The sequence below is a fragment of the Lipotes vexillifer genome, unplaced genomic scaffold, assembly GCF_000442215.2.
Source record: "Lipotes vexillifer unplaced genomic scaffold, Lipotes_vexillifer_v1.1 scaffold280, whole genome shotgun sequence".
In the NCBI taxonomy this organism is placed as follows: Eukaryota; Metazoa; Chordata; class Mammalia; order Artiodactyla; family Lipotidae; genus Lipotes; species Lipotes vexillifer.
Window position 1 is genome coordinate 2,055,212 of NW_006773895.1, and position 9,062 is coordinate 2,064,273.

The 9,062-nt window shown below is 42.9% G+C and overlaps 1 pseudogene; it reads left to right on the forward strand.

The window, feature by feature from the left end:
- The first annotated feature begins 1,575 nt into the window (after positions 1–1,575).
- On the forward strand, positions 1,576–1,990 carry LOC103069607 (zinc finger CCCH domain-containing protein 18-like; annotated as a pseudogene).
- The last annotated feature ends 7,072 nt before the right edge of the window (positions 1,991–9,062 follow it).

Below are 9,062 nucleotides of genomic sequence, written 5' to 3' on the forward strand. Positions count from 1 at the left end.
GCATGGCATTTGCTTCTTGTCACACAATCTGGCCCAAATGTCAGATGAATATATTTTATAAAATTTAATTGAAAGCACAATACATATTACAAAGTTGAAAACTGTTACTAAAGGTGAAACAGCCAGGGGTTCAGGGCTTGAGTGTGTTCCCTGCCTGGCTCCAGGCTCCATGCCGCATCTGGTCAGTGGCTGCCTCCCTCTTCCCCAGCAGTGCACCCATGGGCTGAGAGAACCTTGAATAATCCAGAACAAAAGGCTGGCAGGTTCAGAAAATTATCAAAGCTTTTGCTGCAGACTCAGCTAAAGCTCAGTGAGAAGATGCAGGTCGCACAGCTAATGCAGTGTGGCTGACAGCATCTTGGTGCTCCGGCCTGGAGTCAGGCCTGAGCCTCTGAAGTGGGAGAGCCGAGTTCAGGATATTGGACCACCAAAGACCTCCCGGTCCCAAAGTACTATAAATCAGTGAAGGCTCTCCCAGAGATTTCCATCTCAATGCTAAGACCCAGCTCCACTCAAAGACCAGTGAGCTCTAGTGCTGGAAACCCCATGCCACACAACTAGCAAGACAGGAACACAACCCACCCAATAGCAGAGAGGCTGCCTAAAATCCTAATACGTTCACAGGCATCCCAAAACACATCATCGGATGCGGTCCTGCCACCCAGAAAGACAAAATCCAGCCTCATCCACCAGAACACAGGCATCAGTCCCCTCCACCAGGAAGCCTACACAACCCACTGAACCAACCTTACCTACTGGGAGCAGACACCAAAAACAACGGGAACTACAAACATGCAGCCTGCAAAACTGAGACCGCAAGCACAGTAAGTTAAGCAAAATGAGAAGACAGAGAAATACCCAGCAGATGAAGGAGCAAAGTAAAAACACACCAGACCAAACAAATGAAGAGGAAATAGGCAGTCTCCTGAAAAAGAATTCAGAGTAATGATAGTAAAGATGATACAAAATCTTGGAAATAGAATGGAGAAGATACAAGAAACGTTTAACAAGGACCTAGAAGAACTAAAGAGCAAACAAACAATGATGAACAATATAATAAATGAAATTAAAAATTCTCTAGAAGAAATCATTAGCAGAATAACTGAGGCAGGAAAATGGATAAGTGGCCTGGAAGATAAAATAGTGGAAATAACTACTCAGAGCAGAATAAAGGAAAAATAATGTAAAGAATTGAGGACAGTCTCAGAGACTTCTGGGACAATATTAAACACACCAACATTCAAATTATAGGAGTCCCAGAAGAAGAAGAGAAAATGAGGTGCGCCGTGGGGGCGCCGCTACGCAGTGACGGCGGCACGGAGGCTGGAAGGAAGCGGACGGAGGCCGTGGCAAGCGAGGGAGGCCCTCCGGCCCCCAGACAACCGTCGCGGCCTGATGACGTCGCACAGTGGCCGCCCCCCTCGGGTAGTGGAGCCCATTTGTTCCGCCTGCGTCGTGCCTCAAGCCAGAGCCTGTGAGGAGCGGAAGGGCTGAGGGACGTCTTTTCCGTGCTGCCCCAACACCTGCGAAGCCGTGGCCCCTTCTCTGCTCTTGCGCTGAGAACCGTAGGTACTGATGGATGTGGCCGAGAGCCCTGACCGGGACCCTTGCTCTCCAGAGGATGAAGAAGTGGAGCAGCAGGGGCTCTCCGACAATGACATCCTGAGGGAAAGTGGGTCTGAGCAGGATCTGGATGGGGCGGGGGGAGGGCTTCTGACGTGGAGGACGAGGAGAACGTCGCCCCGGACTGAGCCAGGAGGAAGAGGAGAATCACTCCGACGAGGAGGACCGGTACTCTGAGGCTCAGGAGCCAAGCGGGGGCCCGGACAGCCCCCTGCAGGCTGAGGGGGACCCGGGGAAGGAAGACTGCACCAGCGACCTGAGGGACAAGGCCTCGTCGGTCACCAGGGACCTGAACAAGCACGAGTTAGATTACGATGAGGAGGTCCCCAAGGAGCCCGCCCCCGCCACGCAGGAGGACGACACCTAGAAGGCTGGGCCTGAGGATGACGAAGAGAGGATAGAAGGGGCTCCGGGGGAGGATGGGAAGGCGGGCGTCTGCGGCATGGAGGACAGGGAGCCTGTGGAGGCCGCCAAGGAGAAAAGAAAAGAGGACAACGACGGAGAGATCGACGATGGAGAGATTGACGATGATGACCTGGAGGAGGGTGAAGTGAAGGACCCCAGTGACAGGAAGTTGAGGGCTCGTCCCACCTGCCAATTCTTCATGAAAGATGTCGTGACACCATTGTCCACTCCTCCTTCACCAATATCAAATTCCATACCATTCAGAGGCCAGGTTAAAGGTACAAAATATACGATATTCATCTCTTTAGTACCTCACAGTCCCCCTGCTCCGGAGGCCAGACTCCTTTCTCCTGGATCCAGAATACTGCTGTGAAGCCAGGGGAAGGGGGAGACTCTGAGGGCAGAGAGCGGCCATGACAAGGCTCACGGGTGCTGCATGCTGCCTGCACAGGGGATGGGGGCATGGGGGCGGTGGAGCCCCGTCCTACAAGTGGCCTCAAACAAGCCTGTCCCTTGTCCCGAGGTGACCCAAGGATGAGGGTGCACAGGAACACTCGGGACCCCGGTCAGCGCGTGCTGGGGGCGTGTCCTCTTGGCCGTGCTAATTCTGTGCTGCTGGTTTCTGCCGAGTGGGGGAGTCCAGCTCGTCTGAGTTAGACGGCCACTCAATGGCTCCGTGTGCGCTGTGCCTGTGGAACGGGAGCATAGCCGCCCTCGGGATGCAGATACGTGTGCAGTACCTTGTAGAAAGTAAATTGTTACAGGTCTTCAAAGGCTTTGGTATTTTAAGTGTCATTATTTCAGAAAATTTAAACTTAGGCCGAAGACTTCTTTTTCATAATGACGTCAGCCCATCTCTGGAATTTCTGGAGTAAAATGATGGAGACATACACGCATGCATACACATATATGTACTGCAGTCATTTCCAGTTAGCACTGTCCACAAACCGTGTGGTTCAGAAACCTGGCCATCGGTCAAGACCAGCCGGAGGCCCCCATGGCAGCAAGGGCAGGAGGCAGCAGCATCCACTGTTGAGGCCACAGAGGCTCTGGTCCAGGTGCTTGGGGTCCCACTGCTGAAGTACTTCCCAGGATTTAGCCCCAGAAGCACACACAACATGAAGCAAAGTTGGTGGTGGTACTGCAGGTCAGCATCATCGGGAGGTGCCTGGACAGACGAGGACAGGGTGCCCTCTCCAGGGACGTCTGGGGGTTACATCACAGTAGGAGGGGAGGTGCCTCCAGGTCACACCGGGCGCCCAGTTGGGGTTTCGGGGAGTGAGACCAGTGGGTCAGGCATTTCGCAGTGGAAAAATCTGAAGCTAGTGGTAAGTGGCCTTTTTTGCAGTTTAATTGGGCCTGATCCGTAACTTGTTTCAGGAATGTATTTTTTTAATATTTAGTCACCTTTCCCCCATACTGTTTGTTTATTCTACAGAATAATGGGATAGAGTACAGAAGGAAATGGGTGTTCTGGAACATATCCTGCTTTTTCTTAGTTATGAGAAAGGTTTTGGATGTAAATGTTTTTGCTTACCTGCAGTTTCTAAGATTGGTGCTGAATTGAGATGAATGCATTTCATTTCTCTCCAGTAGTAAGAGGGTCACTTTAAAAATAAAATGAAGTTTTTCGTGTTTGGGGAGGATATGGGGAAATGGAACCTCATATCCAGCTGGTGGGAACGTGAACCGTTGTGGCTGCCCCGGGCACAGCCTGCTCAGTGTGATGGACGGAGCTGCTCTCTGAGCTGGCCACTCTCCTCCTGGGTGTCTACCCAAGAGAAACGAAGGCGCAAGCCACGCAAAGACTCATACTAGCAGCATATACACAACAGCTACGTGACTATGTGGAAACAACCCCAGTGTCCATCAGCTCATGAACGGATAAACAAAATGTGGTCCATCCTGATACTACAATGCGGTTGAACCTTGAGAACACTGCCAAGTAAAAGAAGCCAGTCACGAAAGGTCCCATATTGTACAGTTCCACTTACAGGAATTGTCCAGAGTGGGCAGATCCATAGAGACTGAAAGTAGGTTAGTCATTATCTAGGCCAGAGAGAGATGGGTAGCCATTGAGTACAGGGTTGCCTTTTGGGGGATGGAATGTTTTAGAATTAGGTAGTGGCAATGGTTGCACAACTTTGTGAATGTACAAAACCCACTGAATTGTGCACTTTAAATGGGGGTATTTTATGGTATGTAAATTATATCTTTGAAAATGTTTTTTAAAAAATGTTTGTTAGCTATATTTCTGTTGTTATTGTGATCTGCAGGTTTATTGTTAAATTGCCCAAATGGACATATTGATATATGTGACCATTGACAACAAAATGTACTTAGGAATACAAACTGAAACGTTTTAAAACACCAAAAAAAAAAAAAAGAAAGAAAGAAAGAAAGAAAAAGAAAGGGACTGAGAAAATACTTGAAGAGATTGTAGTTGAAAAATTCCCTAATAAAGGAAAAGATATAATCAATGAAGTCCAGGAAGCACAGAGAGTCCCATACAGGATAAATCCAAGGAGAAACATGCCAAGACACATATTAATGAAACCATCAAAATTTAAATACAAAGAAAAAATATTGAAAGCACCAATGGAAAAGCAACAAGAAATATACAAGGAAATCCCCATAAGGTTACCAGCTGATCTTTCAGCAGAAACTATGAAAGTCAGAAGGGAGGGCAGGACATATTTAAAGTGATGAAAGAGAAAAACCTACAACAAAATTACTTTACCCAGCAAGGATCTCATTCAGATTTGACAGAGAAATAAAAACCTCTACAGACAAGCAAAAGCTAAGAGAATCCAGCACCACCAATCCAGCTTTACAACAAATGCGAAAGGAATTACTTTAGGCAGGAAACACAAGAGAAGGAAAAGACCTACAATAAGAAACACAAAACAATTTAAAAAATGGCAATAGGAACATACATATCAATAATTACCTTAAATGTAAATAGATTAAATGCTCCAACCAAAAGACATAGACTGGCTGAATGGATACTAAAACAAGACCCATATATATGCTGTCTACAAGAGACCCACTTCAGACCTAGGGACACATACAGACTGAAAGTGAGGGGATGGAAAAAGATATTCCATGCAAATGAAAATCAAAAAAAAGCTGGAGTAGCAATTCTCGTATCAGACAAAATAGACTTTCAGATAAAGACTATTACAAGAGACAAAAAGGACACTACATAATGATCAAGGGATTGATACAAGAAGAAGATAAAAAAATTGTAAATATTTATGCACCCAACATAGGAGCACCTCAGTACATAAGGCAAATGCTAAAAGCCATAAAATGGGAAATCACAGCAACACAATAATATCAGGAGACTTTAACACCTCACTTTCACCAATGGACAGATCACACAAAATGAAAATAAATAAGGAAACACAAGCTTTAAATGACACATTAAACAAGATGGACTTAATTGATATTTATAGACATTCCATCCAAAAACAACAGAATATACTTTCTTCTCAAGTGCTCATGGAACATTCTCCTAGATCATATCCTGGGTCACAAATCAAGCCTTGGTAACTTTAAGAAAATTGAAATCGTATCAAGTATCATTTCTGACCATAAGGCTGTGTAAAAAATACAAACAGGGGGCTTCCCTGGTGGCGCAGTGGTTGAGAGTCCGCCTGCAGATGCAGGGGACATGGGTTCATGCCCCGGTCTGGGAAGATAACACATGCCATGGAGTGGCTGGGCCCATGAGCCATGGCCGCTGAGCCTGCGCTTCTGGAGCCTGTGCTCCGCAACGGGAGAGGCCACAACAGTGAGAGGCCCGCATACCAAAAAAAAAAAAAAAAAAAAAAAAAAACAGAAACAAACATATGGTAGCTAAACAATACACTACTAAATAACCAAAAATCACTGAAGAAATCAAAGAGGAAATCAAAAAGATCTAGAAACAGATGACAATGAAAACACAACAGCCAAAATCCTATGAGATGCAACAAAAGCAGTTCTAAGAGGGAAGTTTATAGGAGTACAATCTTACCTCAAGAAACAAGAAAATTTCAAACCACTTAAACTTACACCTAAAGTAATTAGAGAAAGAAGAACAAAAACACCCCAAAGTTAGCAGAAGGAAAGAAATCATAATGATCAACTCAGAAACAAATGAAAAAGAAATGAAGGAAACGATAGAAAAGATCAATAAAACTAAAAGCTGCTTTTTTGAGAAGATAAACAAAATGATAAACCATTAACCAGACTCATCAAGAAAAAAAGGGAGAACACTCAAATCAACAGAATTAGAAATGAAAGAGGAAAAGTAACAATGGACACTGCAGAAATTCAAAGAATATAGAGGGATTACTACAAGCAACTACAGGCCAATAAGTGCACAATCTGGAAGAAATGGACAAATTCTCAGAGAAGCACAACCTTCCGAATCTGAATCAGGAAGAAATAGAAAATATAAACAGACCAATCACAAGCTATGAAATTGAAACTGTGATTAAAAATCTTCCAACAAACAAAAGCCCAGGACCAGGTTCCTTCCCAGGCAAATTCTGTCAAACATTTAGAGAAGAACCAACACCTATCCTTCTTAAACTCTTCCAATATATAACAGAGGGAGGAACACTCCTAAACTCATTCTACGAGGCCACCATCACCCTGATACCAACACCAGACAAAGATGTCACAAAAAAGAAAACTATAGGCTAAGATCACTGATGAATATAGATGTAAAAATCTTCAACAGAATACTAGCAAACGGAATCCAACAGCACAATAAAAGGATCATACACCATGATCAAGTGGGGTTTATCCCAGGAATGCAAGGATTCTTTACTATATTTAAATCAATCAATGTGATACATCATATTAACAAATTGAAGGGTAAAAACCATATGATCTTCTCAATAGATGCAGAAAACGCTTTCAACAAAATTCAACGCCCATTTGTGATTAAAAAAACTCAGAAAGTAGGCATAGAGGGAACTTACCTCAATATAATAAAGGCCATATATGACAAACCCACAGCCAACATCATTCTCAATGAGGAAAATCTGAAACCATTTCCATTAAGATCAGGAACGAGACAAGGATGTCCACTCTCACCACTATTATTCAACATAGTTTTGGAAGTTTTAGCCACACCAGTCAAAGAAGAAGAAATAAAAGGAATCCAAATTGGAAAAGAAGAAGTAGAACTGTCACTGTCTGCAGATGACATGATACTATACATAGAGAATCCTAAAGATGCTACCAGAAAACTACTAGAGCTAATTAATGAATTTGGTAAAGTAGCAGGATACAAAATTAGTGCACAGAAATCTCTGGCATTCCTATACACTAACAACAAAAAATATGAAAGACAAATTAAGGAAACACTCCCATTTACCATTGCAACAAAAAGAATAAAATACCTAGGAATAAACCTACCTAAGGAGACAAAAAGCCTGTATGCAGAAAACTATAAGACACTGATGAAAGAAATTAAAGATGATACAAACAGATGGAGAGATATACCATGTTCTTGGATTGGAAGAATCAACATTGTGAAAATGACTGTATTCCCCAAAGTAATTTACAGATTCAATGCAATCCCCATGAAACTACCACTGGCATTTTTCACAGAACTAGGACAAAAAATTTTCCAATATGTATGGAAACACAAAAGACCCTGAATAGGCAAAGCAATCTTGAGAAAGAAAAACGGAGCTGGAGGAATCAGACTCCCTGACTTCAGACTATACTACAAAGGTACAGTAATCAAGACAGTATGGTACTGGCACAAAAACAGAAATATAGATAAACGGAACAGGATAGAAAGCCCAGAGATAAACCCACAAACATATGGTCACCTTATCTTTGACAATGGAGGCAAGAATATACAATGGAGAAAAGACAGCCTCTTCAATAAGTGGTGCTGGGCAAACTGGACAGCTACCTGGAAAAGAATGAAATTAGAACACTCCCTAACACCATACAGATAAATAAACTCAAAATGGATTAAAGACATAAATCTAAGGCTAGACACTGTAAAACTCTTAGAGGAAAATGTAGGCAGAAAAGCGTATGACATAAATCACAGCAAGATCATTTTTGACCCACCTCTTAGAGAAATGGAAGTAAAAACAAAAATAGACAAATGGGACCTAATGAAACTTAAAAGCTTTTGCACAGCAAAGGAAACCATAAATAAAATAAAAAGACAACCCTCAGAATGAGAGAAAATATTTGCAAACGAAGCAACTGACAAAGGATAATCTCCAAAGTATACAAGCGGCTCATGCAACTCAATATCAAAAAAGCAAAGAACCCAATCCAAAACTTGGCAGAAGACCTAAATAGACATTTCTCCAAAGAAGATATACAGATTTCCAACAAACACATGAAAGTGTGCTGAACATCACTAATCATTAGAGAAATGCAAATCAAAACTACAATGAGGTATCACCTCACACCAGTCAGAGTGGCAATCATCAAAATATCTACAAACAATAAATGCTGGAGATGGTGTGGAGAAAAGGGAACCCTCTTGTTGGTGGGAATGTAAATTGATACAGCCACTATGGAGAACAGTATGGAGGGTCCTTAAACAACTAAAAATAGAACTACCATATGACCCAGCAATCCCACTACTGGGCATATACCCTGAGAAAACCATATTTCAAAGTTACGTACCACAGTGTTCATTGCAGCACTATTTACAATAGCCAGTATATGGAAGCAACCTAAGTGTCCATTGACAGATAAATAGATAAAGAGGTGGCACATATATACAATAGAATATTACTCCGCCATAAAAATAAATGAAAATGAGTCATTTGTATTTAGGAGGATGGACCTAGAGTCTTTTATACAGAGTGAAGTAAGTCAGAAAGAGAAAAACAAATACTGTATGTTAACATATATATATGGAATCTAAAAAAAAAAAAAAAAAATTGTTCTGATGAACCTAGGGACAGGACAGGAAAAAAGATGCAGACATAGAGAATGGGCTTGAGGACATGGGTGGGTGAGAATGGTAAGCTGGGACTAAGTGAGTGAGTGCAATG